Source organism: Sarcophilus harrisii, chromosome X, assembly GCF_902635505.1.
Source record: "Sarcophilus harrisii chromosome X, mSarHar1.11, whole genome shotgun sequence".
NCBI lineage: Eukaryota > Metazoa > Chordata > Mammalia > Dasyuromorphia > Dasyuridae > Sarcophilus > Sarcophilus harrisii.
In genome coordinates this window covers 8,243,050-8,267,555 of record NC_045432.1, presented here as the reverse complement: position 1 = coordinate 8,267,555, position 24,506 = coordinate 8,243,050, and the positions used below count along the sequence as shown (strand labels likewise).

Here is a 24,506-nt window from a genome sequence, read left to right as displayed (position 1 = left end):
TAATATCATAGAAAGTAGAAATCCTTACTTTACTCTTCCTTATACTGGGAAATCTTTTTATCATTTTCCTTTTCTTATAATGTTTTCATTTTAGATAATTTTAAAAAATGAAATCAGGGTCAGCTAGATGGTACAGTGGATAGAGCACTGGCCCTGGAGTCAGGAAGAGCTGAGTTCAATTCCAGCCTCAGACACTTAACACTTTCTATCTGTGTGACCCTGCACACTAATGTTCTATTGAAGGATCTGGGAGTTGGTCTAGCCATATTGTTGAAAGCAATTTGGAACCCAGATTTTAAATTTACTCAATTGTGCATAATTTCTAACTCGGTGATAGAGAACCACTAGACCTATACCGCAAAAATGATTTTTAAAAAGGAAAAGAACCTATCTGTACAAAGGTATTTATCTTTCTGTGGTAGAAAAGAACTGGAAACTAAGAATCATGCTCATCAATAGGAGAATGGCTGCACAAATGGAACTAACTGATAATAATGGGATGCTATTATGCTTTAAGAAATAATGGAAGAAATAGTTTTAGAGAACTCTTAGAAAAGTTGTATGAAGTGATGAATAGCGAAATGGGCAAGTTGATAAGAACTATAAGGTTTTCCAAACACAGCTCAGGAAATTTCTTGAAAACATCACATTTTGAACCAGATAGGGAGAAGTGCAAGCAAAGGGGAGTGAATTCAATTCAATCAGTCAATCAATCATTCCATCCTATTTAAAGTAACCAACCAAATGCTCCACCATAGGTGTCAAACTCCTGCTCAGATGCTCTATGTGACTTCTAATACTCTCCAGTGAGATTAAAATGTAATTGGGAAGTGTTTAACAAAATACAATAAATAAAAAATATTCCTTATAATGTTTTCAACATTAAGCCTGCAGAAATCATTTCTATTTGAATTTGATGCCATGACTCTAAATCATTAAACCTTCATCAAGTGAGAAGATTTCTATTGAACCCAGCTAAAGTCCTTAGCCTGAGTTCTGAATTATCTCCCTCTCATCCCTCCTCTGCTAATTGAGAACATAAGAAATGTGATATCAATTATATGATTATATATATATATATATAATATTGAATATTGAATTCAATAATATTGAAATCATGCAAATCATATTTCTATATTATCCATATGGATCCATATCCATATCCAATAAAAAAAGTAAAAAAAAATAAAGTGAAATAAATCTTCAACGTGTACTTAGACTCCATTAGTTCTCTCTGGAAGTAGATAGCATTTTTTGTCATTAGTCCCTCAGAATTGTCTTGGATCACTGTATTGATCAGAATAGCTCAGTCACTTATAGTTGATCATTGTGCAATGATGTTATAGTCATGAAAGTCAGAGATCTGCCCTCTATGTTCCTAAGCTGCTGACCTAGTTTAGGATTCTGGGCACTGAGTAGGAATTCTTGGACCTTCTAAAGTCTGTGGTCCTGGCCTATCCCTGTTCCTCAATTCTGATTCTGGTCACCTATTTGTTAAATTAATTTATTATACTAGGCTCAAAAGATGACTTGTTGAAGTTCCTCCTTTGATTTCCCAATACTATTCATTCTGCTGCTCTTAAATCTTTGTTGGAGGAGCTGGGTTCCTCTGACTCCACCATCTGAGCTGGTCTCCTTGTTTTTTTTTTTAAACATAATACATTCAAAATGTAACATTCAAAACTGACCTGCTTGCAGTCTTCTTTCTAGCCTTCCTTTTATTTCATTCTTGTACATTTCAAAAAATGCTTCAATAATCTTTTCTTTCTTTCTTTTTTTGGGAGGGTCATTACCCAACACATCTCTCTTCCACTCTCTATTGAAAACAAACAAAACAAATAACACCCTCCCAAAAAATCCTTCTAACAATGCAAAGTAAACATTGGTTCTGTCCACTCATGTAGTCAAGTCAACAAACATCTATTATATACCAGGATGTTTGTTCAGCATAATACAGGGTGTCCCAAAGGTCTTAGTGAAGTTAGGCTTAGTGTACTAAAACTTTCTATTAAAGCTTAACACTGCACTATGATTTGGGAGCCATCTTGTATATATCTCATTCTGCATCTTGAAGCCATCACGTCTATGTCAGGAGATAGTGTGCTTTATCATCTGTCCTCTAGAATTGGTCATTATGATGAAGTTTAGATTTGGGGAAGCCAAATGAAATTAGGGTTTCTGGTAGTCAGGGAGTTAAATGAGGTCTAATGGCAGCGCAAGGGTAGGGAGTTCTGGGGATTCCCTTCTGGCAGTGAAGAGATCCTCTGTAAAGGAATTTACCGACCCGAAAACCTAGATTGATAAAGGGATTGGAAGTAAGGTTAAAGTCTGGTTAAGGAAATAGGTGAGGGTAAAGAGAAGATGGCACTGGAAAAGAGTATTGCAGTGGGCAGAAAGATCCTGATTGTAAAGGGCACTGCCAAGGTCCATCTGCAAAAGCCTTAGTTGATGGAAGCTCATTATATTGCTTGTCTTGGTGGGGGTTGGGAAACCCAAGCAGATCATCAGAATGGGGGCTGGGACAAGCCCAAATCTCCTATTGGAATTCAAAGGGATGCTTTTGACCAGGATTTGTGAATCAAAGGTCTTCCTGGACTGGTAATGCATCAGCCAGGAGGGATTGGGAATCAGAAAGGAATCACAAATCAATCTGAAAGGAATCACAAATGTAGTTTCTTAAAGAAGACCACAAACCACTTCATTCCCCCCTCAAGCAGTCAAAACTTAAATTCATTTAAGAGAAAAAAAGGACTTGGGGCAGGGTCTCTTATTGAAGCAGAATTGAAGGAGATTTTCTCTTTCAAGGATTTTCAGAGTTTCAGGGTCCCCTCTTCAATTACATTGATCAAAGGTCTTAAGTCTGTCAAATTTGCTTTTCTTTACAATGTTGTCACTGTATAAGAGCTGGTGTATGGTATGTATGTATGTATGTATATATGTATATGAAGCACTTTGCAAAATTTAAAGATTATATATATATATATATATATAATCTTTAAATTTTGCAAAGTACTTTATAATGGATTGTATGCATTGTTTTCCTGGTTCTCTTCACTTCACTCTTCATTGGAGTTCATATAAATCTTCCCAAGTTTCTCTAAAAGTATGCTTACCTTTTATTAACCTTTATAGCATGATTTTCTTATTTTCTACAATGTAGAGTTGGTAGGTTGCTAGAGCAATCAATAATAATAGATTGTAATTCATAATAGATCAATAAATGGATAAATAAATTAACTAAATATCATAATTTTTACTATATTAGCATGACTTAATTACAAAGTTAATATTTCTTTAGTTATTTAGATTTAGTTATCTATTTCAGTGTTTCGTAGTTTTTCTTTTTACTGTTTGTGTCTTGGTGGATAGATTTCCAAATATTTTATAAATTCTGGAGACAGCTTCTTGAGCCTGGGCTGCCAGTAGCCTTAGTGAGACACTGACCATATACTTCTCTGGTCCTCTTATCTCCTGCATTGGCTGAGTCTGTCATACTTCTCCAGCACTTGACCTTCCATATACCCTGATTTCTTTTCTCTCTAAGAGTCCTTCAGTTTCTGGCAGTCTTCTTCAATAGTTCAGGATTGGATGGAGGAGTTTGTAGTTATTTTTATTTTGTTCTGTTTTCTTTATTATTGTTCCCTTGATACAAACCTCAAGCTTTACTGAGGGTGTTTGTGGAGGATTTTCCCCTAGGCCCTAGTATCTCAAAGAACTTTAGTAGCTTATAACTAATAAGTTACGAGTTTGTTAGCCAATATATACTTGTCTTGTTCAATCACTAGGAAAATCACAATTTGAGATTTAAGTTTATGGATAAGTTAACAGTCTAAATAAGTTTAAATAGTTGAATAAATCTAAGTCTAAATAAATTTAAGCAGTTAAAGTTACTTAAGGATACAAAAATCCAACACTAAGCTGTTGAAAAAATAAATTAAGTGATGAGAGCGAAAACAGACAGCCCTGTAAAGTTATGTAGAATCACCAACAAAATGTTGTACAAACTTAAATGGACTAACATTCTTTGGAACCAGGAAGAACTTCCAGAGAATGACTCTTTTCATATACAAACCTAAATGGTCCCACACTCTCTGGAACCAGGAAGAAGAATATCCAGAGAATGTACCCTTTCGTATACAAACTTAAGTGGTCTTGCTTATTCTGTCCTATTTTTCTATTTCTATATAAAGTAGGCCTTCAGAAAATGTCTCTTTGCAAAGATCACTTCTCTCTTGAGAATGATATTGCCCACCAAGAGCGCTATCTTGGTGTCTTTTTAACAATAAAAGCCTTTTTATCACAGCCTTTTAATCAGCGAATTTCCTTCGATAGGAGCCCACTGAGCCTTGAGAAAGAGGATCTCACACCCATCCTTGCCACACGTCTCCTTCACCACCTTACCCTCATCTTTAAGGACTTTTTCTGTCCTATCAGATGTATACAAAAGGGCACTGAAATTGATGATAGTGGAAATTGACTAGACTGGATTTCCCTCAGCACCTGTCCCACATCTTTCCATTTTCAGGTAACAATGCTTTCTGCTTTACTAAAATTGAGGCCATATAACTTGAGTTCTCCTTCCCTTGCCCCCAACTCATATTTGTTGGACACTTTAATGAATATTTATTGAGTACCTGCAAAGTGTCCAGCATTGTTCTGTGTATAGTAGAGGGGTGGGGTAAACATAAGATAAAAGAAAAAGATAAAACATGACCCCTTAGGGGCATAGAGCCCCAGCTCAAATTTGCCAGATAATGGCTCTTCTTTATGTGGGAAAATGCTAGAAAAGGTCTCACTACCTATTATTATTATTTTAGAACATTATGTGTCAGGCCCTGCAGTCTTTGTTTCGAAATCTTCGTTAGAAATGCCTTTGAAGAAATGGTGGTTCAATGAGAAGAGACTATGGGACTTTGAGTCAGAGTACTTGGGTTCAAATTTTGCCTCTATCATTTTTATTTGATTTTATTTGTATAATTCTGAGCAAGCCACCTTCCTTTCTGAGCCTTAGTTGCCTCATTTATAAAGGGAGTAGTTTTGACTACACTCCTAAAGTTCCTTCTAGTAGTGAGTCTATGAACCTAAAAAATTATAGTTAAATTTTGAGTAAATTACATTTTAACTAATTTAAATACCTACTTATGAAGATATTTTGTACCCTTTTCTTTCTTGTACTTTTAAAAATTAAATTAAATCTATTTGATTTTTAAAATATTTTAAGTTCCATACTGTCTCCTTTTCTCCCTCCCTCTACTGTACTAGAGAAGGCCACCATTAGATACAGATTTAGAAATACATATAGAACCATAGTGTGTGGTTCAGAAATAGTGAGGGGTCACCATTTAATAAAAAAAGCTGGAGAGAGTTCTAGAGAAGCAAGGCAAAGTTTATTATACATTCTCTCGAGAAGGGCATCCCACCCCTCAAGCAGACAAAGGAAGGGAGGAAACCCCTTCTGGGGCAAGGTTAACACTTTTAATCCCTGACACAAATACCCCCTCCCACCAATGACCCTCATCCTCACTGGCTGAGTTTCTTACATTCTAAACCCAGGAACTACCCAAGAAATTGAACTTGACCAATAAGTACATAGTTGCCCATATTTGACAGAAATAGGGAGAAAATGATGTCATGGGAGGATAGCAGGAAGGGGATTTAGGTATGCCCTTGGATCAGGAAGGAGTAGTCCTTCAGGCCTACTCAAACTCTGAAGTAGATGAAGCCTTACTCAATTTTCACAACTATCTTGAAAGATCTCACCTCATCTTGTTCAATACTATGCATACTTCTATTTGTCAATTCTTTGGATGTGGATAGCAACTTCCTTCACGGGCCCTTTGTAGTTGATCTGAATATTTACAATACTCAGAATAACTTGATAATTCACAATTATTCTTAAACAATATTGCTGTTACTGTATACCTTCTCTTAGCTCTGCTCATTTCTATCTTCAGTATTTCCTAAAGAAGTTCCCATGTTTTCTAAAATCAACCAGCTCATCATTTCTTATAATGCAATATTATTCCATCATAATCATGTGTCATAATTTGTTCAGCCATTCCCAAATGGTTTCTCTATTTTATTGGTTTTTTTTTTCATAAAACCAATTTCTGGTTTTATTTATTAATTCAATGTTTATTTTACATTCAGTTTTATTAATCTCATCTTTAATTTTTAGGATTTCCATTTTTTGTTTAATTGGAGATTTTTAATCTGTCCATTTCCTAGTTTTTTTAATTGCATGCCCAATTAATTGATCTGCTCTTTCTCTATTTTATTGATGTAAGCATTTCGAGATAATTTTTCCTCTGCTTACTGCCTTGATACATCTCATAGATTTTCATATGTTGTCTAATTATTATCATTCTTTAATAAAATTATTATTTCTATGACTTGCTCTCTAACCTACTCATTCTTTAAGATTAGGTTATTTATTTATTGTTCAATTAATATTTAATCTGTGTTTCCACGCTCCCTTATTAAATGTAATTATGTTGCATCTTGATCTGAAAAGGATATATTTAATATTTTTGCTTTTCTGCATTTAATTATGATGTTTTTATGTCAAGCCTTTTTTTAGATGTTGAAAGTATGCTAGTTTTTACAGAAATATGTTTACTAATCATCTCTTACAATGAGTTACTTTCTTCATTATGTATATAAATATTTGCCCAATGAATCTAATCTTGTTTATTATTATTTTTTAATTTCATTTCAGTATCAGTAAGTGATATTTTCTGACTTCATTCTCATATTCTGGAGATGAACCCTATTTGGGACCTGTAGGCTCTCAATCAGTGACTTCTTGACTAAACACACTTCTTGAGGATAGGGTTTGTGTCCTATTCATCTTTACATTTCCAATGTAAAATAAACTGTGTAATATAATATAATTTATATGCCCAGTGTAATATAATCAAACCTTTTGTTTTTACAAGGATCTAACTATACCTTCCTATTCCCTATAACGACGCTTTCTCTAAATAGCTAGAGTCCTATGCCAAGAAGTAAATGTCAGATTAGCTTGAATATTGGTTTTGCTTTTATTTTATACCTTGGCTTTAATAATTATTCTTTCCAAGTTACTTGTGATCAGTATTCTCTGATATCCTTCCTTTCTTTCTTTTTTTTTTTTTTTAATTTAATAGCCTTTTATTTACAGGATATCTACATGGATATCCTTCCTTTCATCCACACCCCAACCTTAGAGTCTCAAATCTGAATCCATCCCGGACTAGAATTCTGCATTTTTAAGCTCTCACTCTTACTGAAAACAGGAATCCTACACTTGAACACCCAGCCCCATAACTGAGTCTTCTTCATCTGCTGCCCAGCTCCTTACAATTCTCTTTGTCGATTGCTTGATCCTACTGAAATCCTCCATCTCTACTCTTTGAAGCAGGTCTTACCAGTCCAATTAGTCTCAGGTTGACTCATCCTACCACCAAATCCTACTCTGCCTCTTTTCAGGAAGGTGATACTCAGTAAGTTCTTGCCAAATAAACATTTGAATAAATGAGTCATTTCCTTTTTCTCTTAAATAATTATCATTTTTAAGAGGGTGTAAATGATTGAAATAAGAAATCTTTCTCATAATCATGATTACTCTTCTGGTTCCTTGAGTCCATTGTATTCCTTGCTGTAGCAGCTCTAGGTGGATGAAAGTGAGTCAGTGAAGAAGAGAGAAGGGAAGTATAAATGAGAAGCCTAATGTAGACATAAAAGCCATTTCAAGAGATTGTGCACTCTGAACTACTGAAGGGGAAGGGGTTGGGGAATGTATTGATAAGAGCTTGCATAAAAATCCTTGATGCATATTGAGGGGTGGGTGGAGGGATGCTGTCCCTCCCCTTAATTTATTTGCCTAATGGAGAGAATATTAACTTCCCTAAAATAAAGGACTACAGGAGCTAATGTTTAAAATAAATATTCAAAGTGTGGGTGTGGACTATAGTCCAGACAGGAACTGCTTACTTAGACAAGAATCTGCCCTGAAGCTTTCTGCAAGTTATATCCCATTTATGAAATCCTTTTCCCAGACAAAATTTGTAGCCCCTGCAAATTCTGTGGGAGTACACTGACATATCTTGACTGTACATTATAAGCCTTCATTAGTTACTATATCTCTTAGTCACAGTTCATTTTCCTGAATAACACAGTACATTGTATTTATCATCAACCTTAGAATTGTATGTAGCAAGTATGAGCACATGGAAAACAGCCTATAAATATATAAAACAATGGGATATATGCACCATATACAGAGTGCCCCAGAAGTCTTAATGCTAAAGTCTTCATAGTTTAAAATGACACTAAGACTTTTAGGATACTCCATATAACAAAAACACATGTTGTAGACCAAGTACTAATGAGATAATAATTGTAAAGCACTTGGCACAGTGCCTGGCCACAGTAAGGCCTATATAAATATTAGCTATTATTAAGTACAGATCACACACGGTATATCACGTAAGTCTTGATCACACAAATATATGCCACCAGGAGCATACGTGCTCATGTATCTGAGATACATAATACAGCAAAGGCAATACAATAAATATATGGGAAGAGAAGGGAGGGGAATGAGCATTTATATGGTTTAGACTATGTGGCAGGCATTGTGCTAATCAAAATATGATGTCATTTAATCATTACAATAACTCTAGGAGGGTAGGTGCTGTTATTATTATTTTACTATTGGGGAAACTGAAGAGACTTGCTCACAGTCACATAGCTAGTTGGTGTCTGAGATTGAATTTGAATTTAGGTCTTCCTGACTCCAGGCCTGAACGAGATGAGGGGAGATCTTTCAAGACAGTTAGTGAAAACTGAGTAAGGCTTCATCTATTTCAGAGTTGGAGTAGGCCTGAAGGACTTTAAGCATCAAGTCAAGGGTATACTTAAGTCCCCTCCCTGCTATCCCCTAAGGGCATACTTAAGTCCCCTTGTTATCCTCCTATGACATCAATGTCTTTCTGTTTAGGTCAAATATGGCCAAGTATGTACTTACTGGTCAAGTTCAATTTCTTGGGTAGTTCTCGTGTTTAGAATGTAAGATCCTCAGCCAAAAAGGATGAGGGTTAGTGGTGGGAGGGGGTATTTGTGTTAGGAATAAAAAGTGTTGACCCTGCCCCTTACGGTGCTTCCTCCCTTCGACTGTCTGCTTGACAGGTGGGATGCCCGATTCTTGAGAGATCGGATAATAAACTTTGCTTTGCTTCTAGATATCTCTCCAGCTTTTTTATTAAATGCTGTACCACACAGGCCCAACACTATCTCCATTGTTGCTCAGTCATTTCGGTCCTGTCTCTCTGACTCTTCACGGCCCCATTTGGAGTATTCTTGGCAAAGATACTGAGGTGTTTTGCCTTTTCTTTTTCCAGTTCATTTTCCAGATGAGAAAACAGAGAGAAACAGAATGCAGTGCCTTGCCCAGGGTCACAAAGATAGTAACTATGAGGTTGGACTCAGGAAATGGGACCTGTTGCCCTATCCACTGGGCCATCAAACTGCCCTCATCAGTTGCTTATAGATGGCATATAAGTCATACATAATACATCATATATATCAGCTACATTCAAAAAAACCTTATATGTACTCAATCATGAGGCATTTCAGGCATTTAGAACTGGAAGGGCTTTGAGTGTTTTTGACTAGAAGGCTCTTCCTTTCTCCCCTTGCTCTACAAAGAAGCCTTAGCTTCCTTCAAAACCCACTACAGATGGCTGCCTCCCCCAGGAGGTCTTTCTGGATCTTCTCAGCATTAGCCTTCCTCACTTCTTCTCTGCCCACCCCCAATTATTTTCTCCTTATTCTGTACACACCATGTCTATATTTACCCATCTATATGCTGTTTTCTCTCAGTACAATGCAATATAGCAGAGATTAGGGACCGTGGTGTTTTTGTCTTTGAATTCCCCTATTGCTTCACGTGATTCCTGGCATACGGTAAATACTTGATATTTGTCCAACTGAGTTGCAGCAAATTGTGGCTAGCCCACACTGATCATCAATAAATAGAATGCCTCTCTTTCTAAGAACGGGGAGGTCAAATCAAATAAAAATGGATCTTTACCAGGCATATTGCCTCCAAAAAGAATAAATTAACATAATCTACATTGTATTTTATTTTTATTTATTTACTTCAACACTTTTCAGTTACTTTGTACTCTGGTTCCTTTATAGCCCAAGAGACTGTGGGCCACAAGTTTGGAAAGGGAATTCTACACCTGCAATATCAGGCAACAAAGGGATCCTGTCTGGGTAGAGGTTTCCCCTGGACAGGCCTGGCATGATTTCTCTGACTCTAGAGGATGTCACTATGAAATGACCAACTCTGAGAATTTTCTCTGTGTTAGCAATTGTCCAAGAATCCATCTTTTGATGAAAAACTGTCTACTGATTCATTGATAGGTTCTGCTGCCAATTATATAATCAAAACACAGATAAGCTAAAAACTGGTTTATCATGCTCACCATATACAAGAATCAGTGAGCTATGAGCAGCAATTTGGGTGAACTTGTAGAGGTTTTAATTAAGGAGAACAACTGCAACAAGAATTTCCAAAAGTTCATAAGGGAAAATGCTGATTTGGTTGGTTGTTGTTCTTTGTTCTCGAAGAGACCAAAATGGCATCACTATGTTAGAGTCAAGTCAGTGTGTCCAGCTGTGGCTGATCAGACCAATATGAGCTTGGAATGTTCTGCCACAGGTCTGACATAAATAGTCCCTATGAGTATCTGGGGTGGATTCTCTAACTTGTATATCTTGTGTTTCTTCTGAGTTAAATCATTTCTGCCTTCTCTGATGTGAGCCCTCCTTGCTGGGTGTTTCTGTGCCCATGTCTCCCGTGACAATAGGGTGGTTAGTGCCCAACAACTCCAAGAGAAATGCCAGGAGTAGAACAGAAGATGAGGAGTTCAGTTCATTAATTAAGTAAATGTTGTATGTATACAGTATTTGTAGATGTGACCAAGGCCTTTGATACTGTCAGTTGCAAGGACTTATGGGAAATTATGTCAAAATTTGGTTCTCCAGAGAATTTCATCAGTAAAAGTATGATAATTTGTAGACCAAAGAAGAGCTAGATGAAGGGGAAGATCTACATGTTTTACATCACCCTTGTTACATGCAATTCTAAGGTTAAGACTATACACTAAACTGGCCCTGACTCTGACACATCTTGGCAATGTGATCCAATGAACTTCAAGGTTCTAGGTTCTTCTCCTCAGACTACAGGCTGGGAGAGGCTGGGGACGGCACCTTGGGGATTCTGCCCCCCAACTGTTACCTAATGGGAAAGAAACAAAAGTAAAATATGGAAAGTGGTCCTCTGTATAGACAGATTGAGATCTTTTCCTCCTCTATCTCCACAGCCATTTCAATCACTAACGGAGGGCGGGTTTGGAGGGGGCGAGGACTACATTTCCCATGATGCTCTGGAGATGCCTCCCTGCCTTCAGCCCCACACTGACCCAATTGTTTCTTCAGTCTGCCACAGGAAGGCATCCAAGGGGCGGGGCCACATGGGGTGAGGTGGGGGCGGGGAAGGCTGGGGTTGCGGTTGCCTAGGAGACGCCACCAGGATCCAGCATTCATCCTTCTCTACCCCGAGGTGAGGGGAGAGAGAGGGAGGATGGGCTGTGAAGGCAAGGTGGAGTCCCGGGTGCGGAGAGACCTGGCCCAACACACCGGAAGTCCTGGGCTCGGTGTGTTCTCCCAGCAGATGAGTAAGGGGGGTTTCGGGGGTGGGGTGGGGTGAATCTGGGAACGCAGTGGCCCTCCCCCTTCTCCTTTCCCCCCCTTTCCCTTGTTCCCTTCCCCCTCAATCCCCCCTTCCCTTCCTCCTTCAATTCTTCCTCCTTTTCCCCTCCCATCCCCACCTCGTTTTCTAATCCCTCCCTTTCCTTCCCGAACCCCGTCCTTTCTTCCTTCTCCTCTGAACCTCCCTTTTCTCTTCCCTGTCTGCAGCTTATGCCGTATACACCTTCTTTCTCTATATTTTTTTCATTTAAATTTCGTCTTTTTCCACTTGTCTCAAATCTGCCTTCTCATTCACCTCCCAAAATAAAAAAAAAAAAATCAAAACTCTTTAAGAAAATATCCATGGTCAAGCAAAACAAATCCCTGCATTAGAATCCTCGCCCCGACCCCCCAGGGTCTGCATGCTGAGGCCTCACCTCCGTTTCATCATTTGCTTTGTGCTGCCTTCTTTGTTCTCTGAGAGGACCCATGGCCGCTGTGAGTGAATGGGCTTTGAGTGTGGCAGAGCTGCTGCAAAGTCACCACCTCCCTCTCTGCTCCAGTCTTGGGAGTCCAGTGGAAAGACATAGGTCAAGACGACTGGCAGTGGCCCCACATGAGCCCTGGAAGTTTCTGTATATTTCTAAAAAAAAACCTAGCAGGAAGAAAGAGAAAGGGAAATTTCACTGAATAGAACTACAGAATACTTGGGAGTCTGCCCGCCAAAACTAACCCAGGAAGAGAAGTGGGGAAGAGTAAATGGGGGAAATAAGCAGAATATTTGTAAACTTTTGTAATACATAAAATATTTTTATTTTAGATATTATTAAAAAATGAAATATTTGTAAACTTTTATAATATTGTCCATAAAATTATTCTTTTTTTAAAAAAATAGTATTTTATTTCCCCAAATACATGCAAAGATAGTTTTCAATATTCATCTTTGCAAAACCTTGTGTTCCAAATTTTTCTCCTTCTCTTTCCCCTGTCCCTCTTCCCAAGACAGCAAGCAATGTGATCTATGTTAAAAGTTAAACATGCCCAATATTTCCATATTTGTCATGTTCTGTAAGAAAAATCAGATCAGGGGCTAGTTGGTATAGTAGATAGAGCATCAGACCTGAAGTCAGGAAGACCTGAGTTCAAATTTGGCCTCAGACGCTTAACACTTCCTGGCTGTGTGACCCTGGGCAAGTCATTTAACTCCAGCTGCCTCAGCAAAAAAAAAAAAAAAAAAAATCAAATCAAAAGGGGGAAAAAATGAGAAAGAAAAAAAAAGAGAACAACAACAAAAGGTGAAAATACCATGTTTTTTGTTGAGGTTCAGAAGGGACCCCAAAAGGTTGGGGGTTGCAGACTGGTTTGTGAGATGTCTTAATTTGCAGACTTGAACCCTATCTCCCAAGTCAAGGGGCAAAGTTTATTGTAATTGTAATGCCAATTGAAGTGGGCTAAGTTCCAAAAGAATTTAGCAAAAAAACCAAACAAACAAAAAAAAAAAACCAAAACAAAATGATGCAGGGAAAGATTCCAATCTTTGATTCCCAACCCCCCCCTAGTTAGTGTAAATTACCCTTTGACTCACAAATCCTGGTCCCTTTGAATTCCAATAGAAGATCCGGACCTGTCCCAGCCCCACCTGGATCTGAGCCAACTTTGGGGCTACACCCCAAAGCCCCTCGAGCTAAGTCTCCGACTTAAAAGGGCCTCGCTGGGACCCCCTCTTTGCAGGGATTCCAAACATGGCGGCCATGTGAGGACCCTCTGTCCACTGGACCCTCTGTCCAGTGCCCTCCTTGTCTCTACCTTCACCCATCTCCTGCTTCTAAACTCAATAATAAACCTCTTTTATCAGTCTAGCTCTCTGGCTAATAAATGCTTTTATTGGGGACTCGTGCCGCTACTAGACCTCATTTACCGCCGTATCCTTGCGCCAAATCCAAGGGGGTTGCAGGGGAACTCTGTTTGACTCCCTGTACCCCAAACCTGCCACTAGACCTTAACTAAACCCTAATTTCATTTAGGTCCCCAAATCTAGACCTCAATATTCGATCTACACCTCAACAAAAACAGAAAACAAAAAAACTAGGAGCAGGAGACAAATTTATCCAGTTCTCCGTGTTATTGATATGCTAAATTTCTAGCTTAGAGGTAGAACTGAGGAGTGGTCTCAGAAACCTGATTATCACTGACCCAGTAGATTATATATCTGACAGTCAGCAATATTTGTAGGACTGTCTTAAGGCCAGAAGACTTTAGAATCATTGACAGACCCATTGGTAGAACTATAGCACACATAAGGTGGGGGGCCTTAGAATCCATAATATATTTTCCCTAAAGTCTAAGGGAAGAAATATTATTTTATTTCTATGCCAGAAGATTTTTACAATCATTGATGTACAAATAAATGGGGGAGGGGGAGGGTGTGGGTGTTGGAAGGGGGACTTCAGGATCACTGATTCTAAAGCCAGAAGACTTTAAAATCATTGACATTGTTAGAACAGAAGCACTATAAGATCAGGGGACCTTAAAATATTGTCATATTTCCTCTAGAAGCTGTACCCTTTCAGTCTCCATAGTTCTTTATCTGGATGTGGTTGGTACTTTCCATCCCAAGTCTATTGGAATTGCCTCAAATCACCTCATTGTTGAAAAGAGCCATGTCCATCACATTTGATTATCACATAATCTTGCTATTACTGTGTACAATGATCTTCTGGTTCTGCTCATTTCACTTAACATCAGTTCATGTAAGTTTCTGCAGGCTTTTCTGGAATCACCTTGCTGATCGTTTCTTATACAAAAATAATATTCTGTAACATTCATATATCATAACTTATTCACCGATGGGCATCCACTTAGCTTCCAGGTTCTTGCCACTACTAAAAGGACCGCCACAAACATTTTTGCACATGTGGGTCCTTTTATCTTTTTTATGATCTCTGAGATATAGACCCAAATGCTGCATCAAAGGGTATTCACAGTTTGATAGCACTTTGGGCATACTTCCAAATTGCTGTCTAGAATGGTCCCAGCAGTTGGCAATTCCACTAGCAGTACATTAGTGTCCATTATCTTTTCCTGTCATTTCAGTCACTCTGAGGTATGAAGTGGTACTTCAGAGTTATCTTAATTTTCATTTCTCTAATCAATAGTGATTTAGAATATTTTTTCATATGACTAGAAATGGCTTTAATTTCTTCTTCTTAAAACTGTTCATATCCTTTGACCATTTATCAATTGAGGAACAGTATGTATTGTTATCCGATTGAATCAATTCTCTGTATATTTTAGAAATGAGGCCTTTATCAGAAACACTAGCTGAAAAAAAATTTCCCCAACTTTCTGCTTCCCTTGGCTGCACTGAGTTTTTGTTTGTTTGTGCAAAAGCTTTTTAATTTTATGTAATAAAAATTATCCATTTTGCATTTCACACTGTTCTCTAGTTCTTTGGCTATGAATTCTTCACTTCTCCACAGATCTAAGAGGTAGACTATCGCTTGTTTTCCTTATTTGCTTATATAGACCGATTATGTCTAAATCATGAGCCCATTTCTATCTTATCTTGCTATATAGGGTGTTAGTGTTGGTCAATGCCAATTTTCCTAGAAATTTTTGTCTAATAGTGACAAAAATTCTGGGCTTATCCCAGGAAGTGGAGTCTTTGGGTTTAACACTAGATTACTATAGCCATTGACTTTTATATGTTGTGAACCTAATCTATTCCACTGATCCACTACTCTTATCTCTTAGCAATTGTTTACAGCTTTTAGGGGAAATATAGCAGTGATCCTGAGGTCCCCTGATCTTAGAATGCTATTGTTATAACAACCTGTCTGTCAATGATTCTAAAGTCTCCTGGCTTTAGGAATACTATAGTATAGTGCTACAAACATTGCTGACTATCAGATAGACAATCTTTTGATCAGTGATAATCAGTTTCCTGAGATAATAGTAAATAGACCATCCCTCAAGTCTACCTGTAAGCCATAAAATTAGCAAATAAGTAACACAAAGCTCTGGTCTCTCTAATTTTGTCCTGTAAATTTATCTTTCTACTCCTGATTCTGGGCTAAATCCTTTTGGAACTTAGCCTGCTTCAACTGGCATTATAATTATAATAAACTTTGCCCCTTGACTTGGACATGGGTTCAGGCCTGCAAATTCTTTTGAGATACTTGGTGACACTAGTCAGCAACTCCAACCTCAAAAGGTCTCCATTCTGAACCTCAACATTAGCCAGTACCAAATGGTTTTAATGACTATCCCTTTATAATATAGTTTTAGGTCTGGTATAGGTAGGCCACTCTCCTTTGCATGTTTTTTCATTAATTCCATTGGAAGTCTTGACCTTTTCTTCTTCCAGATGCATTTTATTATTATTTTTTCTAGCTCTATAATTTCTTGACAGTTATAGCACTGAATAAGGAGATTAATTTAGGTAGAATTGTCATTTGTGTTATATTAGTTTGGCCTACCCATGATCACTTGATATTTTTCCAATTTAGATCTAACTTTATTTATGTGAAAAATGTTTTCTAAATGTGTCCTGGCTTTGTCTTGACAGGTAGGCTCCCAAATATTTGATATTTTTTACAGCTCTTTTAAATAGGATTTCTCTTTTTATCTCTTGCTGCTGGGCTTTGTTGGTAACATATAGAAATGCTGATGATTTATGTGGATTTATTTTATATCCTGCCACTTTGCTAACATTATTCTTTTTTCTAATTATAGCTTTTTATTGACAGAACATATGCATGGGTAACTTTTCAACATTGTCCCTTCCACTCACTTCTGTTCCAACTTTTCCCTTCCCTCCTTTCATCCCCTCCCCTAGATGGCAGGCAGTCTTATACATGTTAAAAATGTGAATCTTAGATAGAATATATATGTGCAGATCCGTACAGTTCTCTTGTTGCACAAGAAAAATCAGATTTAGAAGGTAAAAATAATCTGGGAAGAAAAACAAAAGTACAAGTGGTCCACATTCATTCCCAGTGTTCCTTCTCTAGGTGTAACTGAATTGGATCTTCTCTTTGTCGAAGAAATCCACTTCCATCAGAATACATCCTCATACAATGTTGTTGTTGAAGTGTATAATGATCTCCTGGTTCTGCTCATTTCACTTAGTATCAGTTCATGTAAGTCTCTCCAATCCTCTCTGTATTCATCCTGCTGATCATTTCTTACAGAACAATAATATTCCATAACATTCATATTGTGGTGTTCTCTTCTTTTTCTAAAATATGATGGTTCTCTGGGTGCAGGTTTTTTGGGGAGGTTTCTGGAGGCAGCCTTAGTTTCAGTTCAGAACAATAATCACTTCAAATGCAGCTAGGGATTAAAGTACAATCCTTTATTGTCTCTTCAAAAATAGCCCGGTTAGTTTTCTTAGAGGCCTATCTCCTTCCTTGGTTCCAAGAGTTCTTGCAGCTTGTCTTTTAGCTCTTCCAGCTTCTGCCTCTAGCTCAACTCTGACTCCTGGCTCTGAATCTCCCAACTGAATTCTGGCTCTCAGTCTCTTCAACTGAACTCTCCTGAAATCTCCCAACTTGTGAACTCTAATGTGTGAACTAATGTGTAAACTCTCTTAAAGGTGTGAGCTCTAATGTGTGAACCAATTATGAATGTGTGAAACCATTGTTTCTATCAATTCCAACTGAGTTAACACTAGGATCTAACACATATGGCATAACTTATTCAACCATTCTCCAATTGATGGGCATCCATTCATTTTCCAGTTTCTGGCCGGCCACTACAAAAAGGGCTGCCACAAACATTTTTGCACATACAGGTCCCTTTCCCTTCTTTAATATCTCTTTGGAATATAAGCCCAGTAGTAACACTGCTGGATCAAAGTGTATGCACAGTTTGATAACGTTTTGAACATAGTTCCAAATTGCTCTCCAGAATGGCTGGATAAATTCACAATTCCACCAACATTGTATCATTGTCCCAGTTTTCCTCAATCCCCTCCAACGTTCAGCATTATCTTTTCCTGTCATATTAACCAATCTGAGAGGTTTATAGTGGTATCTCAGAGTTGTCTTAATTTGCATTTCTCTAATGAATAGTGATTTGGAACACACCCTTTCATGTGAGTAGAAATAGTTTCAATTTCACCATCTGAAAATTGTCTGTTCATATCCTTTGACCATTTATCAATTAGAGAATGGCTTGATTTCTTATAAATTAGAGTCAATTCTCTATATATTTTGGAAATGAGGCCTTTATCAGAACCTTTAACTGTAAAAATGTTTCCCAGTTTATTGCTTCCCTTCTAATCTTGCTTGCATTAATTTTGTTTGCACAAAGATATAATCAAAATTTTCTATTTTGTGATCAATAATAATCCCTAGTTCTTCTTTGGTCACAAATTCCTTCCTCCTCCACAAGTTTGAGAGGTAAACATAGGATACTATGTTCCTCTAATTTATTTATAATCTCATTCTTTATGCCTAAATCATAAACCCATTTTGATCTTATCATGATGTATGGTGTTAAGTATGGGCCCATGCCTAGTTTCTGCCATACTAATTTCCAGTTCTCCCAGCAGTTTTTTGTCAAATAATAAGTTCTTATCCCAAAAGTTGGCATCTTTGGGTTTGTCGAACACTAGATTGCTATAGTTATTGACTATTTTGTCTTGTGAATCTAACCTATTCCACTGATCTGCTAGTCTGTTTCTTAGCCAATACCAAATGGTTTTGGTGACCGCTGCTTTATAATATAGTTTTAGATCAGGTACAGCTAGGCCACCTTCATTTGATTTTTTTTTTCATTAGTTCCCTTGAAATTCTTGACCTTTTCTTCTTCCAGATGAATTTTGATGTTATTTTTTTCTAAGTCATTAAAATTGTTTCTTGGGAGTCTGATTGGTATAGCACTAAATAAATAAATTAGTTTAGGGAGTATTGTTATCTTTATTATATTCAGCTCGGCCTATCCAAGAGCACTTAATATTTTTCCAATTGTTTAGATATAACTTTATTTGTGTGGAAAGTGTTTTATAGTTTTGCTCATATAATTCCTGACTTTCCTTTGGCAGACAGAGTCCCAAATAATTTTTTTATGCTATCGACAGTTATTTTAAATGGAATTTCTCTTTGTATCTCTTGCTGTTGGATTTTGTTGGTGATGTATCAAAATGCTGAGGATTTATGTGGATTTATTTTGTATCCTGCAACTTTGCTAAAGTTGTGGATTATTTCTTATAACTTTTTAGTAGAATCTCTGGCTTTCTCTAAGTATACTCTCATATCATTTGCAAAGAGTGATAATTTGGTTTCCTCATTACCTAATCTAATTCTTTAATCTCTTTCTCAACTCTTATTGCCAAAGCTAGCATTTCTAATACAATACTGAATAGTAATGGTAATAGCGGGTTGCCCGCTTATTGGGACCTTATTGGGAATGGTTGCAGTTTGTCCCCATTACATATGATGTTTACTGGTGGTTTTAAATATATGCTACTGATTATTTTAAGGAAAAGTCCATTTATTCCTATTCTCTCTAGTGTTTTTATTAGGAATGGATATTGGATTTTATCAAATGCTTTTTCTGCATTCATTTATTGAGATGATCATATGGTTTTTTATTGATTTGGCTATTGATATAGTCAATTATGCTAATAGTTTTCCTAATATTGAACCAGCTCTGCATTTCTGGTATAAATACTACTTGGTCATGGTGTATTATCCTGGGAATGATTTTCTGTAATCTTTTTGCTAGTATTTTATTTAAGATTTTTGCATTAATATTCATTCGGGAGATTGGTCTCTAATTTTCTTTCTCTATTTTCAACCTACTTGGTTTAGGTATCAGTATCATGTCGTAAAAGGAGTTTGGTAGGACTGCTTCATTCCCTATTTTTTCAAATAGTTTATATAGTATTGGAGTAAATTTTTCTTTAAATGTTTGGTAGAATTCACATGTAAATCCATCTGGTCTTGGGGATTTTTTTCTTAGGGAGTTGATTAATATTGCTAATAATATTTTTCTTAAAAATAGTTGTGGAGGGGTTTCAAAGGTGAAATTCCTGAAGTATTAAAGAATGTAATTAAATGTAAAATGGTGAGATCATTTACTTCTTAAAAAGCTTTTTGCCTTGAAACTCTCATTTGTCTCTTTGTATCCTTTCATTGAGACATCTAAATTCTGGACTCTGGGTCAAAATAAGGAATTTGAAATTAGCTGTCAGTTTACCTTGTGGTGACTTTATTGCTTGTTTTCTTTTCTGTAAAATGGGCTAATAATACCTTACTTCTTTACTTTATAGGATTGATATAAGATAAAAATGAGATAATATATGGAAAAAACTCTTGGTAAACTACATAAAGCTCTACAAATATATTCACTATTATCTTCCCTTCAGTGCACTCAGCCTTCACTAGTACAATTACAGCTATCTCCATTGCTGCAGATCACAACTCTATGCATTGCTGTGATCCAAAATATTCCTCTTCTTGTGGCATTTAGATTTTTCAAACTTAGCATGCCTGGTGTTTGGATGACAGCTAGTCATCTGTCACCACACCAGCTGTAGAAATTTTGTCAGCTTGATAATGCCTACCATAGCTTCTGCTTTACTACCACAGCTTTAAAAAATTCAGGCTGATCTTCATGGAGACATTTTAGGGATATAAACACTTTAATTAGCCCTTTGAGGCTGCCTCTGTGTTTACAAACTAAATGAAATATTAAAGAAAATAAAATTAGCATTAACTGTGATTTTTGATTCTTCTTTGAGATTGACATTTCTCTCCATTCACCTAGCTACTACCCTCACTAAGGACTTTATCATCTCTCATCTAGATTAGAGTAATAACCTGGCCATTCTTTCCATTTGCTAATCCATAATCAATACATCTATGAATTAAAGTTCTTAAAACACAGGTCTGATTATATTGAACACCTCAAAAATCTTTTGTAGCTCTTTCTGCCATTAGAATAATAATAATCACAAGTCAAGAAACACTTCTTATCTACTCTGTATCATGCACTATGCTAAACTCTGGGGATACAAATTTGAAAAAGCCCCGTGGGGAGTTTATAATCTAATGAAGAAGACAGTACACAAAAGAAACTGAAAAGGGGGCGGGATACCAGAGAGTACTTGGCTCAGAGCATAATGTTCCTAGAGTGAAAACCAAGTAGAACAGCTGGTGGGAAATGACATGCAAACTCCCCATCCTGGCTTTCCACTATCTGACTCCCATCCTTTCATATGGCAGTTGATAGTTTGCATTTTTTCTTTTGATTACTACATATTCTTTTCCTTCTTTGAGAGGTGGGAAAGGGGGCTGTTGGTATAGAGCACTGCACAGAATGTTTAGACTTGGTTAATCTTTCAATTAGTTTTTCTGAAGTTCCTTTTCTTTTTATAAATCTCCTGTTATAGAAGATGACTTTGGTCATCTGTGGGACTGTGGGAGAGAAATATAGAGAAATAAAGATGATATAAAAACAAAAGGGATCAATACTACTTTTTTTAATCCCAGGTTTTTACTATCCATTGACTTTTATTATCAGGAAATATATCTTATTGTTGTTATTCTTATAACAATTCCTTATATAAATTGTGTATTGGATCTTGTAGATTTTTCCCTCAAAGACTTTTCCTCCAATTAACTGCTTCTTTTTTAATTCTAGCTGATTTTTATTTGAGCAAAAACTTACTAGAGGCTCAAAGGTTTCAAAAGAAGAGCCTCCAGAAGCAATCTAGCCCAATACCTAATTTTACAGATGAGGTAACAGGCCCAGCAGGATTAAATGACTTGCCTAAGGCCACAAAGGTATAAGTATAGGAGACTTTTTTTTAAAAATGTTTTAACATTAATTTTTAAATTTTAGTTTCAAATTTTCTCCTTCCCTTTTACCTCATCTTCACCTTTTAAGAAGGCAAGCAATATGACATCCCCTATACCTGGGAAGTTATGCAAAACATATTTTCATATTAGCCATTTTGTTAAAAAAAAGCTAGAAAAATAAACTTTAAAAAATCAATTTTTTATGCCAATTGCTTTAATATACATTCAAAGTTCATCACTTTTCTCTCTGGAGATGGATAACATTTTTTATCATGAATCCTTTGGAATTGGCATGAATCAGAATAGTTAAGTATTTCACAGTTGATCATAATTAGACTATTGATGTAACTGTGTACATTGTTCTCCTGGTTTTGCTCACTTCACTTTGCATCAGTTCATGTAACTCTTTCCAGGTATTTCAGAAAGCATCTCCCTCATCATTTCTCATAGCACAATAGTATTCCATCATAATCCTATCCCACAACTTGTCCAGACATTCACCAGTTTATGAGCGTCCCCTCAATTTCTGATTCTTTGCCACTACAAAAAGAGTTGCTATAAATATTTTTGTACCTATCAGTCATTTTCCTTTACCTCTTTGAGATATATGCCTAGTAGTGTTTTGCAAGGCCAAAGGATATACACAGTTTTATAAGGCCTAGTTCCAAATTGTTCTCCAAAATGATTAGATCAGTGTGCATTAGTGTCCTAATTTTTCCACAACTCTTGCAGCATAATGTTTTCCTTCTGTATCACCTTTGAAGACCTGGTGCCTGTAAGATAATGGTAGGTTCCAGAAATAGAAACCAAAGTACCAGAAATCATTGCATCTCCTATGACAAAATAATAACCCCAAACTCTGAGCTGCAGCAGCACTTCCAAATGTACATAGAGGAAAATCCATTGTTTATAACTGAGGCTTCTTAGCCAATTCCAATTCCCTTCCTGTGTAGCATCCTTAAATTTCATTCAATCCCTGGAGACATTCTTTTTCTTCTTCTTCCTTCCCAACTAGACAACCTTAGTTTTTCCATACTTAGTTTCATGTCTTTTGAGAGACTGATTCAGTAGACGTGTTCTTACCTGATAAAACTATCAGGGCTTAATATCTTGTTAGTTGCTTCATTTGATAGTGGGGAAGGGGGGAGTGAATGATTGATTTAATCAACCCATACCCCTTACATAGTTTGTTTAAAAAATGTATATTAAAAGCTCCTTATTACTAATCATTACTTCCAGAATCTCCTTCCATTGGCATCATTCATCAGGTTTAGGAAATCCAGGTTTGTCACTTAATCCATATCCTGGTGGCCATATCCACCAGACAGAACCTGTGGGAAATTTTTCCTTCTTTCTCATTGAATCCAGTGCCTGGGTAACAATTTTCCTCTCCACAACTTCTTCATTCATACTATGGCAAATGCTTTCTTGCTGCTTTTCTTATTATGTTTTTCATTAAATAGCCTTACTTTTTGTCTGTGCTCTTTGGCTAAGTAGACTGGAAAGGGGCAACACACTGATGGAGGCTCATGAATTATCAAGTATCCTGAACCTGTGTCTGTTTTTCCCAGATGACCCACTATGTGAGATGATAGCACCCAAGATGCTATATCTGTAATTCTTCTAAGCAGATGTTTGTTGTATTATCCAATTGATGACCCTGAATTCTAAATACAAGGGGGATAAATGAGATGTGAGTCCTCAACCTTGGAAAAATCGTATTAGCAAAGCTAGACCAATCTAAGGTCAGAGGTAAAGGGGCAAATCATCAGAGGAGTGGGAGGGTAAAAGTTCCTTGAACTTATTAAATTGAATGGCAGCCCATTTCTGTTTCCTCCTTGGTTCAAGAAAAAATTTTTTACTCTGTCCCTCTTCACCAAACAAAAATCCTTCAAATGTTTTCAGAATGAAAATGTAGTCATGTAGATTTAATATTGGTCATTTAGATGAAGATATGGAGCTACCCTGATCTGCAGGTCAAGGGATGGAGGATAGAAAGGAGAAACTCATATTTGCTGTCAACAAAAGTTTTCAGGGCTATTTTCAAAGCCTGCACCTAAATAAAGTTTTCTCATTCACACAGGGCCACAGTTGTGTATCTTGATCAAAGAGATTTTCATAAAGAAGGCAGGGAGAAAAGCAGATGAAAAATACATGATGTCCCCAAAGTTTTAGTGTAGCTTAATCATTAAAGCTTTAATAGCTAAAAATTGCCCCAAGACTTTGTGTATATGTGTATAGATATTTAAGAATACAATATTCCGTTTGTATTAGTACATTTCATTTTTTTATTATAGCTTTTTATTGACAAACCATATGCACGGGTAATTTTTCAACATTGACCCCCTGCAAAAACTTCTGTTCCAACTTTTCCCCTCCTTCCTTCCACCCCCTCCCCTAGATGGCAGGTAGTCTCATACATGTTAAATAGTACATTTCATTTTTTATGCCATTTTCTCTTCTCTTTTATGATCTAAATATGGTTCTTTTGAATCTGTTACTGCATCTCTAAAAGAGAAGACAAATTTCCTTTATAGAAATTGAGAAATCATGTTTGTATATGTACTAAACCTACTTGTGAAATCACATTTGTATGCACACTCAAGAAATGATATGTTATAGTGGATAAAGCACGAATCAAAGGCAAAGATCTGGGTTCAAATGGTGGTTCCGACTCTTATTAGGGGTATGATCTTGGGCAAATCTTGGGACTTCTATGAATCTGACTGACAACTGTGTCTATACAATGGGGTGGTATGATTTGTACTGTTCTATGAGAAGCATAGAACAACTTGAAATTTTAAGTGCTGTTCGAAGGCAAACTATCCAGCCCTGATTATGCTAACTGTAGGGCAGCATACATTCTGAGAAAATCCTGAGATACCAAAGAAAGAGGGGCTCATGTCAGCTTGGTTTTATTAGTGTCGGGTTAATTGGGCTTTGTAAGGGAGTTTA

General features: G+C 36.8%; 1 long non-coding RNA gene across 1 annotated transcript in view; it reads left to right on the top strand.

The window, feature by feature from the left end:
* Positions 1-11,518: 11,518 nt before the first annotated feature.
* The window catches only part of LOC111721656, a 68,001-nt gene continuing 55,013 nt past the window's right edge, over positions 11,519-24,506 (top strand). The window contains exon 1 of the long non-coding RNA XR_004230460.1: positions 11,519-11,729. This is a non-coding gene — a long non-coding RNA (uncharacterized LOC111721656). The remainder of the gene's footprint in view (positions 11,730-24,506) is intronic.